This window comes from Hemitrygon akajei, chromosome 4 (genome assembly GCF_048418815.1).
Source record: "Hemitrygon akajei chromosome 4, sHemAka1.3, whole genome shotgun sequence".
Taxonomy (NCBI): Eukaryota; Metazoa; Chordata; class Chondrichthyes; order Myliobatiformes; family Dasyatidae; genus Hemitrygon; species Hemitrygon akajei.
Genome location: NC_133127.1, coordinates 32,398,551 through 32,417,852, shown reverse-complemented (window position 1 = coordinate 32,417,852; position 19,302 = coordinate 32,398,551).

The following is a 19,302-nucleotide window of genomic DNA, read 5'->3' as shown; positions in this document are numbered from 1 at the left end:
ATACAAAGTGTAATAGTTCCAGAGAAGCGGAGATATAATCTATTTGGATGAAGGAACTATATAGATATAAACTCTGTTTTAATCTTGTGTCTATCAATTTTATTTCTTAATAAACTTACTTCAAAGCAGTAGATAGTTTATTTACTGTATTTTTGTCATCAAATGGAGTAACTAAAGGGACAAGGAGTCTGGTCACATAGTGGTTAAGTTGCTGGATGAGCATCTAACAACCTAGACCATTGATCCAAGGACATGAGTTCAAATCCCAACAGGACAGCTGGGGAATTTAAATTAAAGAAATCTGGTATTTTTTTCTCTAACAAAAAGATTGTATCAGTAATAGTAACCATGCAAATACCAGATTGTTGTAAAAAGCCATCTGGTTCACTAATAAGCTTCAGGGAAGGAAAGCTGGCCCATGACTGACTCTGCTTCCATCAATATGTTTAACTCTTAATTACCTTCTGAAATGGCCAGCCGAGTCGCTAAGCTTGCAGGCAAGTAGGGATGCACAATAAATACTTGTGCCTTGCAAGCCATTTCCCGAGAATATATAAATAAAATTCCATTTAAAGTTTAGTTTGTTCAATTTGTACTCTACCCTTTTATTCAGTATGTTCAAACTTCCGCCAACTTCCTTTATTGCTTCTCCACAATACTGAACCAACACAATTATTTGGAGGCAGGGTGGTGCGGGGATGGTGAGAGGTCGTTAAAAACCTTTGCAGTTGAATATCAGATGCTTACTGTATTTATAGTATTTGTTTATTGAGATTCAGCACAGAATAGGCCCTTCTGGCACTTTGAGCCACGCCATCCAACAATCTCCCAATTTAATGTCAACCTAGTAATGGGACAAATTACAATGACCAATTAACCTACCAACCAGTACGTCTTTGGACTGTGGGAGGAAGCTGGGCAACTGGAGGGAACCCATGCGGTCACAGGGAGAAGGTACAAACTCCTTACAGGTAGCAGTAGGAACTGAACTTGAGTCACCTGTATTGTAAAGCGCTGTGCTTTGCCACAGTACCACGCTGCCCATTCAGATTCACTGACTTTAATGGACTGATCAAAGTGAACACTACTTAGTGAGCAATAACTTTCCTCCTGTTCAGCATCAGTTATCAATGTCAACCTTTTCCTTCTGGATTCTTCTATCTTCTTGGCAATTGGTTTATTATTGTCCCACGCACAAGGGAAAAGCAATATCAGAATGCAGAATACTACGTTGGAGTTACAGCGTAAGTGCATTGCAGGTAGACAATAAGGTTCAGAGCCATGACAAGATGGATTGAGTCCATTTTATCACACAAAAGGTCTGTTCCGTAGTTTATAACAGTGGGATAGAAGCTGTCTTCCAGCCTGTTGGTACATGCTTTTATGCTTTTGTATCTTCTGCCACATAGACGGTGAGAGAAGAGGGAATCAGAGGGATGAAAAGGGTCTTTAATGATGTTGATTGCTTTTCGAAGGCAGTGAGAAGTGTAGAGTCCGTGGACGGGGTATTGGTTCTGTGAGCTGTTTGTTGTGGTCTTGAGCAGCCCATTTGTCATTCCAGTCTGTAATGAATCTAGATAGGATGCCTTCTATGGTGCATCTATTAAAGTTGGTAAGAATCAATAGAGACATGCCAGATTTTCTTACATTGCCTTGTTTTTCCTTTTTGGCAGTACCATGCTGAGTGTCTGTGATTGTTCCACATTGTTTTGAAATGTTCTCTCCTTAGATTCATCTATCTTCCTTAATCTGATAGTATTTAAAAATTTGATGGTTTTGTGTTGAACCCCTAAAAGTTAATAAGCAATGAGAATATAAAGTCTACCTGTTCCTTATGGAAAGATTCTGACAAAGGGTCTCGTCCCAAAATGTCGACAGTGGTCCTGATGAAGGGTCTCGGCCCAAAACGTCGACAGTGCTTCTCCTTATAGATGCTGCCTGGCCTGCTGTGTTCCACCAGCATTTTGTGTGTGTTGTTTGAATTTCCAGCATCTGCAGATTTCCTTGTGTTTGCTCTTTTCCTTATGGATTCTTTTATCTTCTTAGCAATACTATAGAGAAAGCGCAAAGGAGATTTACAAGGATATTGCCTGGATTGGAGGGCATACCTTATAAGAATAGGTTGAATGAACTTAGCCTTTTCTCCTTGAGGCGACGGAGGATGAGAGGTGACCTGATAAAGGTGTATAAGATGACGAAAGGCATTGATTGTGTGGATAGTCAGAGGCTTTTTCCCAGGGCTGAAATGGCTAACACGAGGGGGCATAGTTTTAAGGTGCTTAGAAATAGGTTCCAAGGTGATGTCGGGGTTAAGTTTTTCCCACAGAGAGAGGTGGGTGCGTGGAATGCACTGCCGGTGGTGGTGGTAAAAGGGTCTTTTAAGAGCCTCTTAGATAGGTACGTGGAGCTTAGAAAAACAGAGGGCTGTGCACTAGAGAAGTTCTAGGAAGTCTCTAGAGTCTCTACATAGTCGGCACAACATTGTGGGCCGAAAGGCCAGTAATGTGCTGTAAATCTCTATGATGTTCTATATAACACGTGGACAGCAGATGTGGAAATCTGAAATTAAAGCTGAAAATGCTCATGGGACAAAGCAGCATCTGTGGAGAGAGAAACTGAGTTAATGTTTCAGGTCTACAACACCTCAGAGAAGGGATACATTAGGATGAAAATAATTTTTAAGTTGTAGAAACAGCGGACCAGCAAAGAGAACCCAGGAGAAGATATGAATTAGTGCAGAGATCAGCAGAAAGTGATGGAACTCTCTTCAAGGCTAGTGAATAACAAAACATATGTCAGAGGGGAAGTGTAAATGGGAGGCAATGCATGCAACTGAAATTCCCAGAGAAGAGGGAGAAAAAACCCCCTAAAAACTGAATAATGAAATACTAGACTGAAATGGCTGATCACTTGGAAACGCTGAATTCATCTTGAGCTATAACAGATGCAATGTGGTGTTCCTTGATCTTGTGCTACACTTCATTTGGACTGCATATGATAAAGCATAGTAGGAGCTGGATGATTATAACCAGAAGATCAAAGTTGCCATTGGAAACGAAATGGAAGTGGGACGTGTACAACATGGTGTTATTGGGAGTGAAGAAGGTAGTCTTAGACCATAGAACAATATTGATCAGCTGGTAAGTTGGACAAGCAGTAGCAGATGGATTTTAATCCCGATATATGTGTGGTGAAACTAAAAGCTAACACCAACACTGCGACTCAGAAGCAGTAACTTAACACTAAATAAATACCACTCCTTTACAGTGTCAGTCTAAAGGGTAGTCTTCTTTCCTTGGACAAGGACAAAGATAAGCAGGGAGCTTTGACATTATTGTGCTTTTGGTCAAGACTCAATAAGACTAGAACGAGAGAAGAGAGTTAAGTACCACCACAATGAAACACTAGTTGGCTGGAACAGGATTGCCAGATCTTTTCAGCGGCATGCCTACGAGGGCAGCTCAGACTCTACCGCAGGGTCTATGGTTGTGATAGGAGTCCCTTCCCTAGGCACAGCTCCCAAGGTGCCAGAGACCTGTGCCCCCTGGAAGAGACTTGTTCATGTCCGGAACCCATGAAGATTCCTCAGGGCCATACCCCTCCCAATCCACGAGATAGTGGACCCTGCCCCATACTAAGTGAGATGCCAGGAGGTGCCGCACAGAACAGATCAGGGATCCATCCACCAAGTGGGGAGGAGGAGGATGGAGATTGGTGACTGGAGCAACAGGGGCAAAGGAAGTCATTGGCTTGAGCTAGAAAACATGAAATTCTGGGTGAACCTTCAGCAATAATGGTAGGCGCAATCTATTTTGTACTTTGATAGCCTTCTCTGTTATGAATGGTCGCATGTAGTGTAGAGTCAAAATGCAGCTCTCAACTTGCAAAGGAAGATCTTTAGACACCAGCCAGACTTTCTCCCCTGGTTTGAGTGACCACACCTGTCGGGTGAGCCAATCAGCCTGCTGGGCCTATTGTTTCTGAGTGCACAGCAGAGAAACCCTGGCCCATCTCCATGTGTGCTTGTAGCATTGGATCAACTGTTCAACAGCAGGAAGTTCCACGTCAATGTCTTGGTCAGGGAAGTGTGGCTGGAATTCATTCTGGCCTTCAAAGGCACACATGCCAGTGCAGGATGACTGGAGATTGCGGTGGGCAATCTCTGCCCAAGCCAGTTGGGAGTTCCAGGTCAAGGGTTGGAAGAGACAAGGCAGCACAGGGTTGTCTCTAGCTCCTGATTCACTGTCTCAGATAGGGGGTGGAAACATGAGGAGAAGCTGGCTGTATCTCCCAAAGGAGACCAAAAGCCTTTCAAAAACAAAATGTGAACTGTGGTCTTCAATCAGACAGTATGCTCTGAGGGAAGCTATGTGGCCTGAGTATGTGCTGATTTGTGAGGGTGGCAATCTCATGAGTCAATGGGAACCTGGGGAGAGCAATGGAGTGGGCAGCCTTGGAGAACCGGTCTATAACCACCAGAATGGTTGTCTGCCCACCAGAATGGGGGCAGACCGATGATGAAATCCACCGAGAGGTGAGGCCAGGGGCAGTGATGCACAGGTAGGGGACAGAGCAGACCAGCAGGGCACTGACATGATGTCTGGTCCTGGACACAAGTGGGACAGACAGGGATGAAGTCGTGGACATGCTGGGACATAAGGGCACCAAAATCATCTCCTTATGAACTCCAGGATCCATTGAATTCCCAAGATTCCCAGCTTAACAGGAAGTGTGACTCCACTCCAACACACTGGGGTGCACAGTGGCAGGGAAACATTCCATTGGAAGGTCCCTCACCTGGGCCTGGATCTGACAGTTGGGCAGTCCTCACTTCTGCCTCTATTCCCCAAATCACTGGAGCAGCAATTCAAGAACAAGAAAGGATTGGTGATGATCTCAGAGACATCAAACTACTGGGAGAGAACTTCAGGCTTGGTATTCTTGATGAGGGTGAAATTAAATCAGGTGACGAAGAGAACCAACCGGGCTTGACGGGAGTTGACTCTCTTGGCACCCCGAATGCTGAAGAGGTTCTTGTAGTCTGTCCATTCCAGAAAAGGATGCTCTACCCCCTTCAACCAGTGTCACCATATTTATAGGGCTTCCTTGGCTTCCAACATCATTGCTGAACTGACCTCTCTGGGCTTGGAAAGTCAGCTCACACCGGGTAATAAAATTCCTGCAGCTGTTGGGGTTACCAGAGGAGGAATATTCGGTTCTGGTCCAATCAAGGGAGCCGGGGCATTAGTGGCTGAGGGTGATGAGATTGTTCCAGAGGAGTGTGTGGGAGTTATTGAGAATGACGACCTGGCTGAAGGCTGCTGAATTGTGGCAGCAAGAGCAGTAATGGCTGCCATCTGATTCTGGCTATCAGTAGTCAGCTGCTGAACTGTGGTCCTGAGAGCTGGAATCGCTGCCACATGACTCTGGCTGTCCGGTGAGCTGCTGAACTAAACATTGCAAGGGCAATTCAAGATCTTTAAAGATCAATTCAAGATCCCATTCTTCCTGCTTGGACTGTGCTTGCCACTCTGAAAGCAATTGTCTCACTATGTGAGGCACTTCTGCTAACCTAATCTCTACTGATTTTTGGTTTTCATTCATGAATTTCAGCTTGGGCCAGGCTTGTCATTCTGTGAGTAGCTGTCACATTGCATAGGTCACCTCTACCAATGCAGCCTCCATTGACTGTAACTTCTCTACTGTCTGACCAATGAATGTCAGGACTATGGTCAGCTGTTCTCTTTCCACTGAATCCATTTTTGTGGTTGAGTCTTCCTGACAAGGAGGTGTGATGGCCCAAGTGCAGAGAGAGAGAGACACTGAAGTGTCTCTGACTTTAATAAGAACTGTGCAGACTTAAAGGAAAAACAATAAATAGCAGCCCAATAGGGCTATTAACTAAAACTCTCAAACTGAATGCTAATGCCAATGCTGTGGTTCAGAAGCAGTAACCTAATTCTAACTAAATACTGCTTTTTTACAGCGCCATTCTAAATGTAGTCTTCTTTCCCGGAACAAGGGCAAAGGTAAGCAGGGAACATTTTTGTTGCTGTGTATTTGGTCAAGATTCCACAAGACTAGAATGAGAGGAAGGGAACTAAATACCACTGCAATTAACCATTAATTGCTTGAAACTGCATACTCACAAGTACAATTGCTGACTCCATTCTGTAGCTCGCCTACAAGGGCATGCGGGCCCCAGGGGAGAATCTGTGGTTGTGACATGTGTAAGAGCTTTACAGGGGACCTAAGCATCCCGTATATTTTTAAAAATGATCTTACCTGCCTTCTCTGCTCCCTTTGAGGATGATCTTGTGGATGTACCATCCAACATTTGTCTCCAACCGTGCTTCTCAAGATCCCCCTATTTGTTGTATATTTCCTTACATTGTAGCATCTTTCCAAGTGCAATAATTCACAAGGTTAAGTTTTATCTCCGATACTTCTCTTCCCAAAGTTGAAAGTTTTCCTCCTAAGCATTAACTATGTGACAAATTCTTGAATAATCTGCAAAACTTCTTTAGCTTGCTCCCACACTAAAGTCTAAACCTTTAGTAGTGACACCAAAAGGTAAGGGACCCAGTGGTGAGCCCTGTGGAGTCTCACTGACGCTAATCTTCAATTATCAAAACACCAATCAGTCAATGCCATCTGCTTCCTGTCATTGAGCGAAGTTTGCAACTAAATTGCCCACCTTTACTCTTTATGACTGAAGCAGTTAACCTGCCAAGAATGCCAATGGCACCTGTACAGCTGGATTTGTGAAGCATAAATAATGCCCAGATAGGAGGCAGAGGTCGGGAATGTAATACAGGAGGTATGGGACAGGAAATTCAGCAGATTAATCTTTTCCAATGAAATGCTCATGAGAAAGCTTATCCCATTGTGCAGTGCAGATTCCTAACACCCCTAAGAATGGGTCTTGTTGTACACATCCACCTACAATTCTTTCCACTGTCCTACAAAGTAGAAAATGTGTCTCCTTAGGTACAATAAGGTAAACAACAATTTTGCAGACATGCAAAATCTTCTGGTAATTATAATTGTTTTTCATGTAGTTCAAGTGAAGGCAGTTTTCTATATTAGTTCCTAAAACATTTGATGCAAAGTGTTTGGATATTGATTTCTCTATGAAACATGACTATTGTCATATACAAATAAATCTTGCATCATCTATTATTAACACAGTAACATACTTACTGAACCACCTTCAATATTATTATTCCAAGCAAATGCATTCCCAAATTCTAGACCCTGGTAGTCAGTGTCTCCCTTTGCAATTGGATCCTTGACTCATGTCCCACAGACTGCAACCAGTAAGGATAGGCAGCTTCACCTATACCATGATTATTCTAAACATTGGTGCTCCAGAAGATTGTGACCTCAACCCCCTACTTTACTCCCTGTACGCTCCTGACTGTGGGGCCAGATTCTGCTCCAACTCCATCAACAAGTTTGTAAGTGATACTACTGGAGTGGGCTGCACATCAAATAATGAGGAGTTGGAGTAAAGAAAGGAGATAGATATGAGGTCATGACAAGACAAAAGAGCCAGTCATTGACTTCTGAAAAGACTTGGAGCAAATGCTCCTGTCTGCATCAATGGTGCTCAGGTTGAGAAGATTGGGTACTTCGAGTTCCTAGGTGTGAACATCACCAATGGCTCATCATGGTCGAACCATGTTGAATTCACAACCAAGAAATCTCACCTGTGACTCTACTTCTACGGGAGGCTAAAGAAATTTAGCATGTGCCTGCCAACTCTAATTTTTCAATGCCACAGAAAGCATTTTATCTGGATACATAACGGCTTGAATGGCATGTGACCACAAGAAACTGCAAAGTGTGGACACAGCAGAGCACATTGCAGAAACGAGCTTCCCCTCTGTGAATGCTGTCTATACCCCTCACTGCCTCAAAAAAGCAGCCACGCCTTGGACATTTTCTTTCCTCCCCTCTCCCATCAGGCAAAATGTACAAAAAGCCTGAAAGCACATACCACCAGGCTCAAGCACTGTTTCTATCGGGCTGTATCAGACTCATGAACTGACCTCTTGTACAACAAGATGGACTCTTGACCATAAGACAAAGGAGCAGAATAAGGGCATTTGCTCATTGAGTCTGTACCACCATTCCATTATGGCTGATTTGTTATCCCTCTCAGCCCCATTTCCTGCCTTCTTCCTGTAACTTCTGATGCCCAAAATAATCAAGAACTTATCAACTTCTACTTTAAATATACTAAATAACTTCACCTCCACAGCCATCCATGGCAATGAATTTCATAGATTCACTACCCTCTTACTAAAGAAATCCCTCTTCATCTATGTTTTAAATGGACGCCCCTCTATTCTGAGGCTGTGCCATTTGTAGTCAGAGACTTTCCCACGATAGGAAACTTACTCTCTGCATCCACTCTATTGATGCCTTTCAATATTATCGAAGTACATATATGTCACCATGTACAACCCTGCGCTTCATTTTCTTGTGGGCATACACAGTAAATCCAAGAAACACAATAGAATCAATAAAAGACTGCACCCAATAGGACAAACCAATGTGCAAAAGACAACAAACTGTGTAAATAAAAAAAGGAGAAAAATATAAATAAATAAACAAACAAACAAACAAATAAATAAACAAACAAACATTAAATATAGAGAAAATTAGATGAAGAGTCCTAGAAAGTGAGTCCATAGGTTGTGGGAACAGATTTTAGTGATGGGGCAAGAGAAGTTCAGTGAAGTTATACCCTCTACTTCAAATACCTGATGGTCAAGGGATTATAACTATTCCTAAACTTGGTGATGTGGGAACTAAGGCTCTTGTACCTTCTTATCTTGCTTCTGGTAAGATATCAATGAGGCAGCAGCGTGGCCTTGGTTGTAGCAAGGATTAAGCCTTAAGACACAGGGGTGCCTGCTGCTGCAGTCCAGGTAAGAAGATGCTCGAGGTGGTGTGGCACGGACTCCGTGCTCGTTGGGAGCTGACCTCTGCTATCAGTGCTACCCTCCAGTGTTTGATCAGTGTAATGACAGGAGCTAACCCATCAATTTGCATGTCGATCAGGGACTTGGACTATACATGTGTTTTCTTGCATAACGACGTGTGTTTTTTTAATGTATGTTTATACACCTTGGTCCAGAGGAATGAGGGCTCATTCGAGTGTATCTGTGTATGGTTTGAACGATAATTAAACTTGATTTGATTTGATTTGATTTTCTGATGAAGTGAGTATGGCCTGGGTGGTGGAGATCCTCGATGATGGACGACTTCCTGCAACAGCGATCCATGTAGATGTGCTTAATGCTTGGGAGGGCTTTACTCTTGATGAACTGGGCTGTACCCATTACTTTTGATAGGATTTTCTATACAAAGGTATTGGTGTTTCAGTAAGATGTGCAAACCCCCCCCCACCGCCATTCTTCCATTCTTCTGAACTCTAGTGAGTACAGGCCCAGAGCCATCAAAAGCTATTCATACATTAACCTTTTTCATTCCCGGAATCATTCTCGTGAACCTCCTCTGGACCCTCTCCAATGGCAACAAATCTTTTCTTAGACAGGGCCCAAAACTGCTCACAGTACTTCAGGTACGGTTTAACCAATGCCTCAGCTTTACATCCTTGCTCTTATAATCTAGTCCTCTCAAAATGAAAGCTAGCATTGCAATTGTCTTCCTTACAACCAACTCAACCTGAATATTTAACTTTAGGGAATCCTGCACGAGGACTCCTGAGTCTACTTGCACATCTGATTTTAAAATTTTCTCCTCAGTTAGAAAAAGTCTACACTTTAGTTCCTTCTACAAAAAAATGCATCACTATACACTTCCCTACACTATATTCCATCTACCACTTTTTTTCTCAATCTGCTTAAGTCCTTCAACAGACACCTTGCTTCCTCAACACTACCTGCCTCTCCACCTATTTTCAGATTGTCCACAAACTTGACCACAAATTCATCTATTCTGTCATCCAAATCGGTGACATAGCACTTAAAAAGAAGGGATCACAACACCAACCCTTGTGGAACACCACTAATCACTGGCAGCCAAACAGAAAAGAGCCCCTTTACACTTTCAGTCCTGTATTCATCACGCTTTTCGACTTTGCCCCCATGTTGCTCTTCAACTCATTCCACTGACTGCAATTTTGCCCTATCATCTGCCTGTTCTTCCTCACGGTCCCACTACCACTGCCCCATCCACAGCCCTATCACTCTGATTCCCACCCGCTGCCAAATTATTTTAAGCCCTCCCCAACAGATCTGGCAAACCAGCCCACAAGGATATTGGTCCCCCTTAGGTTCAGATGTAACCCATCTTTTTTGTACAGGTCAAACCTTTCCCAGAAGAGATCCCAATGGTCCAGAAATCTGAAACCCTGTCCCCTATACAAAGTTCTCAGCCACACATTCATCTGCCACATCGTCTGATTCTTACTCTCACTGGTACATAGCAAATGCGGCAGTCCAGAGATTACTACCCTGAAATCCTGCTTTTCCTCTTTCTACCTATCTCCTTATATTTGCTCTTCAGGACCTCTTCCCTTTTCCCACCTGTGTCATTGGTATCAACATGTACCACAACTTCTGACAGCTCACACTCCTCCTTTAGAATGCTGTCGACCCAATCCAAGACATTCCTGGTCCTGGTACCTGGGAAACAAAATATCCTCCTGCTGTCTTTTTAATGCCCACAGAATCTGCTGTCTGCTCTTCTAACTATGGAATCTCAAATCCCTACTGCACTCCTCTTCACTATATCTTGGCACATGTGACAATAATAATCCACTAGCAAGATGTCAGAGGATTTAATCCCCATCCACTCACATGCATCTTGTGGGCTTACCAATAGAAATTTCAGAAATCAGCCATCAGTCACCCAAGGATGTCTAACACTGGCCTGGGTTATATTTTAGGTATATCCAGCCGCTTCAAACAGATGCTGGGTGTTAGATCCCTTACAGTTTTAATTGAGAGTCTCATGCTTGTTTTAGACCCTTTAGAAAAAACATAATTGAAACATTTGCCAGAGCGGCCATCATAGAGAGCGAGAGAATCATGCAGCACTTAAATAGGCCCTTCAGCCCATCATGCCCACACTAACCAGTGGGCTGCATCTGTATTAATCCCATCTTCCAACACATGGTCTATTGCCTTCCATGCCCAGATGATTGCCTAGATATTTCTTAAATACTGTCAGAAATTCTGTTTCCAACACCCTGTCAGGCAATATATTCCAGCTACTCTCTGTTCTCTAGGTAAAAATGTTCCCCTTAGAACCCCTTCAAATCTCTTACTCCTTGCACTAAATCTGTGTTATTTAATTTTACCAATGGGGAGTAGTTTCCTGCAAGCTACCCTATTTATGCCTAAATACATACATCTTACATACTCCAATCATGGGAAACAGATCCACCCTTTCCGTAAATAGAGTGAGCTATCCCAGGTAACATCCTGCTGAAATTTCACCACTCAAGGCTTCTTCCGTTCTGATCCACAGTGGGTTGTTTCCTGGCTTATAAACTCAAGTTGTTTAAAGGTATAGCAATCACATGTGGGTCATTAAGAGTCTTAGAGGTAATGAGAGGGTCATTTGTCTTATCTTTGCATGAATGGAGATGTGAATTGTGCACATTGTTATCATCAAAGGAGTGTCCTTAGTCCATTAGGTGTAGATATACAGTCAACTGTTGACCTGAGATCCTAGCCCTCCTATGTTAGGCCATCTGTTTGTGAGTGGTTGTTTTGCCTCACAATATACAGATCTGTGCAGTTCTCATAGCACTGAATAGCATATACAGTATTGCTCTGTTTATGTTTGGGTGTACATTTTGGACAGGGAGGGCATGTGGTTTGAAAGAAAGGTTAAAGAAGACATCTTTGTCAAAATGGAAAACCCATCCCTGAACAGAGGGGGTGGGGTACAGCACCACCTATCAGCTACTTACAATGCAGTCCCAACATCTCCACCCCAACATCTCCACAACAGTTCACACCTCCACTTATGCAAAAATAGGACTATTGACCCTCTCATTACCTCTCCGAGTCTTAACGACCCTCATGTGATTGCTACACAGTACCTTTAAACAACTCACAGAGTTTATAAACCAGAAAACTACCTGCCATTGATCAGAATTGAAGAAGCCTCATGAATGAGTAGTGAAAGGTCTTCCAGACAACAGAGCAAGTCCAGTTGCCTTGATTTTCAACTGCTTGATACACAATGACCTGGTATCTGAAAACCTTCACAGACATCCTACTGAACATTTTCTACACCTTCCCTGGTGCTATCACACCTTTTCTGCAGTGTGGTGATCAAAAATTCAAATACTACTCTAGCTGAGGTCTCCACTGTTTTATGTTGGAGCATAAACTCCATTCTCCTGTATTCAGTGCCCCAACAAATGAAGGCAAGCATCCTATATACTTTCTTAATCATGTCATCTACTGCACTACCACCTTGAATGATCTTTGGACTTGCATATAAATGTTTTCCAGTTCCTCACTACTCATTACATCCTCACTGTTCATAGGACCTTGTTATTATTCCCAAAGTGCAACACATATTAATTATTAGGATTAAATTCCACTTGCTGTTTCTCAGCCAATTACACCAACACCTCTCTGTCATCCAAGAATACTCTCCACACTGTCAACAATTCCACCAATCTTTGTCATCTGTGAACTTGAATGATTTGGATGTGATTGTAAGAGACAAGATCAATAAATTTTCACATTCATTTACATCTGAATTATTCATGTATTTTGCAAAGAGCAAGGATCCTGGCATTGATTCCTGTGGGACACTACTAGTCACAGGCATCCAATCACACAAACAAACCACCACCCCCATCTCCTACTGTCAAGCCAATTTTGGATCCAACTTACTCTGGACCCTATGGTCCTTCCTTTTAGACCAGTCTCCCATGTGCGACCCTGTAGAAGGCCTTATTGTAGTCCAGGGAATACACATCTACAACACTATCCTCATAAATACACTTAGTTACCTTTTCGTAAAATACAGTCAGATTGGTCAATTAGGATCCATCCTGGACAAAACCACGCTGGCTAACTCTGATTAGTCCTAGCCATTTCAGGTGGTCATTCATTCTTCCCCTCAGAAGTTTTGCCAGTAATACTTCTTACTGCTGGTGTTAGGCTCACAGATCTATAATTGCCAGGTTTTTCCTGTCTGCTCTTCTTTATAAGGCAACCACATGAAGTGCTTTGCGAGGCTGGTCATGACACATGTCACTCTAGCCTCCGAGGCAACCTCAATCTACTGCAATTCACTTAGCATTGAAACAGGGTCGTGGAGGACACCATCTCACCAGCCCTACACTCAGTTCTGGAGCATCTGGGTAACAAGGATACATATATCAAGCTGCTATTTATTGACCACAGCTCTACCTTCAGTATCCTATTTCCAAGCAAACCTATGAACTTGGGACTCATCTCCTCCCTTTTTAACTGAATCCTTGAATTCCCAACCAAAAGACGACAGTGGGAAAAGGGGTCTCGCTTAGATAAGAATTCTAATGGTCAGCATGGACTAGTTGGCCAAAGGTGGTGATTGGCTCAATGCCAAGGTCTCCTACCACAAACTCTATCTCCTTTGAGAATAGCAATCAGAAGTATTCATTTAAGACCTAACCTACAGTATATCATCTGGCTCCATGAACCAATTGCCCTTTTATCGCTCAAGAGCCTTACTCTTACGCTGGTTATTATCTTGTCCTTAATATATTAATGGAACATCTTGAAATTTACCTTAACTCTGTCTAAGATGATCCCCGGTGTTTCCTTGTGACCCTCTTAGTCTTACTACTTCCCTTTTTAAGCAATTCCTTACATCCTTAGTACTCCAGACAGGCTTCCCTTGGGAGAATATGTACAACATGCAAGGCAAGCTTTTCACTACAGATCGGTACACGTGACAATAATAAACCAATACCAAAACCCCAATTCTACACCTACTACATGCTTCCTTTTCACTCTTTATCCAACATCAATTTCCAGAACATGTTAGTTCTGAACTCTTTCACCTTTCAATGCTTCCCACTGTGCTGATAAAGACTTGCTTGCAAGCAGATGCTCACATGCTCCTCTCTTATTTCAATGAATTTGGCCTTCTCCAACTGCAGACCTATTTTCCTGGTCTAGTCTAATCTTTTTTTTTATTATAATCAGTTTGAAATATATGAGGTTATTTTTACTACCTCCAAAATGCTTCCCAACTGTGCCTTTGAATGATTACATTTCCCAAGAGACGGTGCATTAATGCTCCTTCTCTCATTGGTTGATTTGCAAACTACAACAAACTGATCTCCAGGACAGACTGTACCTCAGAAATGTTGCCCCCTCTGAGTCCTTTACGCTACGGCAATCCCATTTAATATTTGTGAACCCAGCTTGTTCCATCATGGAGGAACTAATCAATTCAGGCAGCATCAATGGAGGGGGATAAACAGCCAACATCCCGCGGCAGGATCTCAGCCCAAAATATTAACTGTTTATTCCCTCCATAGATGTTGACTGACCTGCTTGACTTCCTCCAGCATCTTGAGTATATTGTCCTCCTTTTATGCAAACGGACATACCTGGACAATTTTCCACTTTGTTGGATAGATGTCAATGTCATTACTACTTGGCTAGAGATATGACCATGTCATAGAACTGTACAGAACTTCAGTTGAACATGATATTAATTTAAACTGCTCATCTGCCTGCACACAGTCTCTATCCCTCAATTCCCTGCCTGTCTGTGCTTCTATTTATGTGTTTCATACCTGTTCTTATCATTTCTGCTTCCATCACTTTCCCTCTGCAGGCATTTACCACTCTGAGTTTAACAAAACATGTGTGTGTTGTTCAGGATTTTCAACATCTTCAGAATCCCTGGTATTTATGGATGCATTCCAATGCACAGGAGTGCCAGAGGCTGCAGAGAGTAATGAACGTAGCCCAGTACAGCATTGGCACAGTCCTCCACACTATCATAGCACCTAAAGAAGGTCCTGTATCAAGCAGGCATTATCAAGGATCTCCACCATCCATGTCAGGACCTCTTCTTGTTGCTACCACCAGGCAGGAGGTACAGAAGCCTGAAGTCCCACAATACCAGGTTCAGGAACAGCTGCCTTCCATCAGTCATCAGGTTCATGAACTGTCCTGCACAACCTTATTCCTGCCTCAACACAGAACCATAGAACAGTACAGACTGCTTTTAGACATACCATGAACTTGTTTCTGACTGTTTCTTTTTTGCATTTATGTCTTGTTTTGCATAGTCATTTTATTCTTCATTGTCAGGTATAATTTATGTGTAATTTATTCATAATGTATGCTCTGTGTTCTGTCTGAACCTATGTGCTTGCGACACTGTTGCAAGCGAGCTTTTTTCATTGTACCTGTGCCTCGCCTTTCTGTGCATGGCAATACGATAACCCAGGACTACAAAGATTTTGCTTTCCGAATACTTTTGGGTATACCTTATGGATTTTGGGCTGCTGATCATGAAAATCACCATGAAATTTTCCTATCACTCCTATATTGTTATGTCAATTCATAATTCAAGTCAGAACAACTGATGCCAAGATTTTTGTTGGTCCACAAATCAAACAGGTTGTCAACGACAGGCATTTTGAAGAACTTCTGCTGAGACTGGGGAGAATCGCATGGAAGACATTCAAGGATGTTGAGAATTTTCCTCCCAACTACAGAGCACCAAACTACATGCAGCTGATTGATCATTTGCTTCAAGCATACAAAACCATGAAGTGCAACATGTCACTACAGATTCATTTTCTGCATTCCTATTTAGAGTTCTTCCCTGCAAATCTTGGCACTGTCAGTGATGAGCGTGGTGAAAAGTTTCACCAGGACATTGTGGTCATGGAGAAACAGTAGCAGGGAACTGGAATCCATCAATGCTGGCTGATTATTGTTGGACTCTTAAGCAAGAAGCTTCAGAAACTGAGTGTAAATGAAAATCATCAACAAAACATTCTTAGCTTAGTTGAACTATTTCAAAGCCTTAAATTAGCACCGTTATGCAATTAAATGCGTTATATTTAACGAAAGTGAATTTCTTGGTTCTGCATATTCCTACATGATACGAGTAGTCTGAAATTATATTTGTCTTCAGCTTCAAGCAGTCTAACATAAACAAAAGAAATTTCTGAGGAAGCAACACTTTCAAAAAAAATTATTGTCTTGTATAATCTTTTATCACACCTCTGTTATTTGCCTGCATATCTGTTCCTCTATCTCCAGCTGACTGGCGAGTGGTCTGTAATACACACCCAGCAACAATGTTTTTCTTTTTAGTCTCTACACATAGGACTTCATTCAAGGATATCCTCCCTCCATACTGAATATTGCATTGCTTGACTAGCAGGGCAATGGCATCTCCTCTTTTACTGCCCTCACCTCATCCTGTCTCACCAGAAAATTCTGTACCCTGTGATGCCATGCTGCTAGTACAGCCTACCTTTCAACCATGCCTTTGTGATGGCAACAGTATTACTGTCCCACATGCTAATTGAAGCTTTGTGTCAATCTTCTCACTCGTTCTTCTCCTCACATTAAGATTCATGGGCGTTTATCCAACTGTTTTGTCTACTGGATTTACTAATTCTTTCTCCTGTGCCTTTAGAGTTCTTCAGGGGAAAAACAAAGCCTAAGCACTCGGTTTGCATTTCCCTCCCCCGCTTCCCCCCGAGTTTCCCAGCCAACAGCGTAGCACTCAGATCTGGGCTCTTGTATTGTTGCTCCACTACTCTCCCACCACCACCGATATCCTGAAACTTACAAGCAACCCAACATGTATCAAATTAAGCAATGCATAAAGCACAGGAGGAACCCAACAGGTTAGCCAGCATCTCTGGAGGGAAATGGACAGTCAGCATTTTGGGTTAAGACCGTGGTGTGGCACAGTAGTGTAGTGGTTAACACAATGCTTTACAGTACCAGTGACCCAGGTTTCAATTCCTAAGCTGCCTGTAAGGAGCTTGTACGTCCTCCCCATGACTACATGTGTTTTCTTCAGGTGCTCCAGTTTTCTCCACAGTCTAAAGACGTACCAGTTGGTAGGTTAGTTGGTCATTGTAAATTGTCCTGTGATTAGGCTAGGGTTAAATTGGGGAATGCTGGGCGGTGAGGCTCGAAGGGCTGGAAGTCATATCTCAATAAATAAATCCAGTCCAAGTGAAGTACCTGAAGTGTCATCTTTCAACTTCCCACCAGAGATGCCGGCTGATCTGCTCAGTTCCTCCGGTTCTTTGTGCGCTGCTCCAGATTCCTGCATCTCTTGTATCAACTTAAAGTGGATGAGCTGGATGTGAAGCAGCAGCAGGTGGGCGAGGTGCCCACTCTTACACCAGTTAGCTCCCTGTGTGATACGGTTTTAAAAAAAGGGTTCTGCTGGAAAACGTAACGAGGTCTATTAGCAGCAGGTTTGTTTCAATCTGACCATGTCACTTCGATGAACGCCAGATCCACACTGTCACCAAATCAATGAATTCAATGAGAGTAGTGAATTAAGCCAGAGCAGATTGACTGTAATTAGGTGCATTCCCAGAAGAGTTGTTTGGATTGGATAATGTCACAACGAGAAACAACACAGAACTAAGTCCTTTGATCCATCAAATCTGCGTCAGCCACTAATTTTACACTATTTCTACATTAAACCGGCTTTTCTTACTCCCCCTACATTCTTGTCAATAACCTTCCGATTCCGTCAATCACGTACGCAGTTGCAGAGACCAATTAACCAATGAAGCAGCTTGTCTACAGGATGGGTTAGGAAACCTGCGCACTCAGGGGGCTTGCAAACTCCACACTAACAGCACCCGAGGTTAGGACTGAACCTGAGTTTCTGGAGCTGCAGTGCAGTGACTCTATCAGCTGCGCCACAATCAAAGGGTAGGAGAAGGCAAGATCAGTAGGTTCTCAGAAGACACAAAGATTGCTGCTGTCGTTGATTGTGTCCAAAGTAATCTTAGGCTGCAGGATATCAATATGAAAGTGAAATACACTGAAAAAAATGGCAGATGTAGTTTAATCCAGACAAATGTGAGGTGATGCATTTTGTGAGCACTAGGACATGGTAGGGTCTTAGGGAGTAGTGAAGAACAGAGGAACCTTGGAGTACAAGTCCAGTGTTGCATACAGGAATTGCTGTATGCAACACAGGTAGACAAGTTGATTAGGAAGGCATTAACTACAGAAGCAGCAAGATTTTGCTTCAACTTTATAAAAGCATGGTTGGTTCTAAGCTGGAGTAGGTCTGGTCAACAAGGTGTAGGAAGGATGTGATAATTCTAGAAAGGATACAAATGAGGTTCACTGGGATGGAAGGCTGAGGAATCTACTGTAAGTCTGCTCTCCTGGCTGTGAGGAAGGTTAAGAGGGTACATGATTGAGGTATATTCTGGGGTCATTACCCAGAAGATGGCAAAGTCCGGAGGGTGAAGCCCAAGGATTAGAGAGTCTGGAGGCCGAAGCACAAAGGTCAAAGGCCAAAGTCAGTGAATTTGAAAGTCAAAACCCAAAGGTTGAAGCCCCTGAGCTGGCGTCTCTGGAGGTCAGAGACCCCACATCTGTGAGACCAGGACAGGGACGAGATGTCTGTGAGTCTGAAAGTCTGGGGTCAAGGACTGGAGGTCAGAGGCCTGGAGGCAGCCTGTACTGGGGGTGGAATACTGTGAGTATGTGTGGGTGTTGTTATGGAGGGAATGGTGCTTGTTTTGCTGCTGTTGTTGCTTGTGTTGTTCTGTTGAACAATGTGGACATGCTAAGTTGGCACTAGGATGTGTGGTGACACATAAGTACTGTCTCCAGCACATCCTTCGGTTGTACTGGTTGTTAAGGCAAATGATACATCTGACTGTATGCTTTGCTGTACATGTGAGAAATAAATGAATCTAATCTATATAAAATAATGAGGGATTGATGCACCATCAATAACTCTCTGAGACGTGAGGCGAGATATCGGCTTTTATTGACTGGAAGAAAGAACAAGCAGCAATTGACCACCATACTACATCCTGGAGACTGAGAGGCAGGGCTTAGGCCCCAATCGCCTTTATACCGGGGTCTGTGGGAGGAGCCACAGGAGCAGTCAGCGGGGGGGCGTGTCCAGACAGGTATATGTAGTTCACCACAGGGATATAGATAGGAAGCCTGCAGGAAATATTTCCCCATATCAGTGGTAGATGAAATTAGTAAACATTGGTTTAGTGTATGGGGTAAGGGAATTATAGGGGATGTGAGGGGGATTTTCTTCACTCTG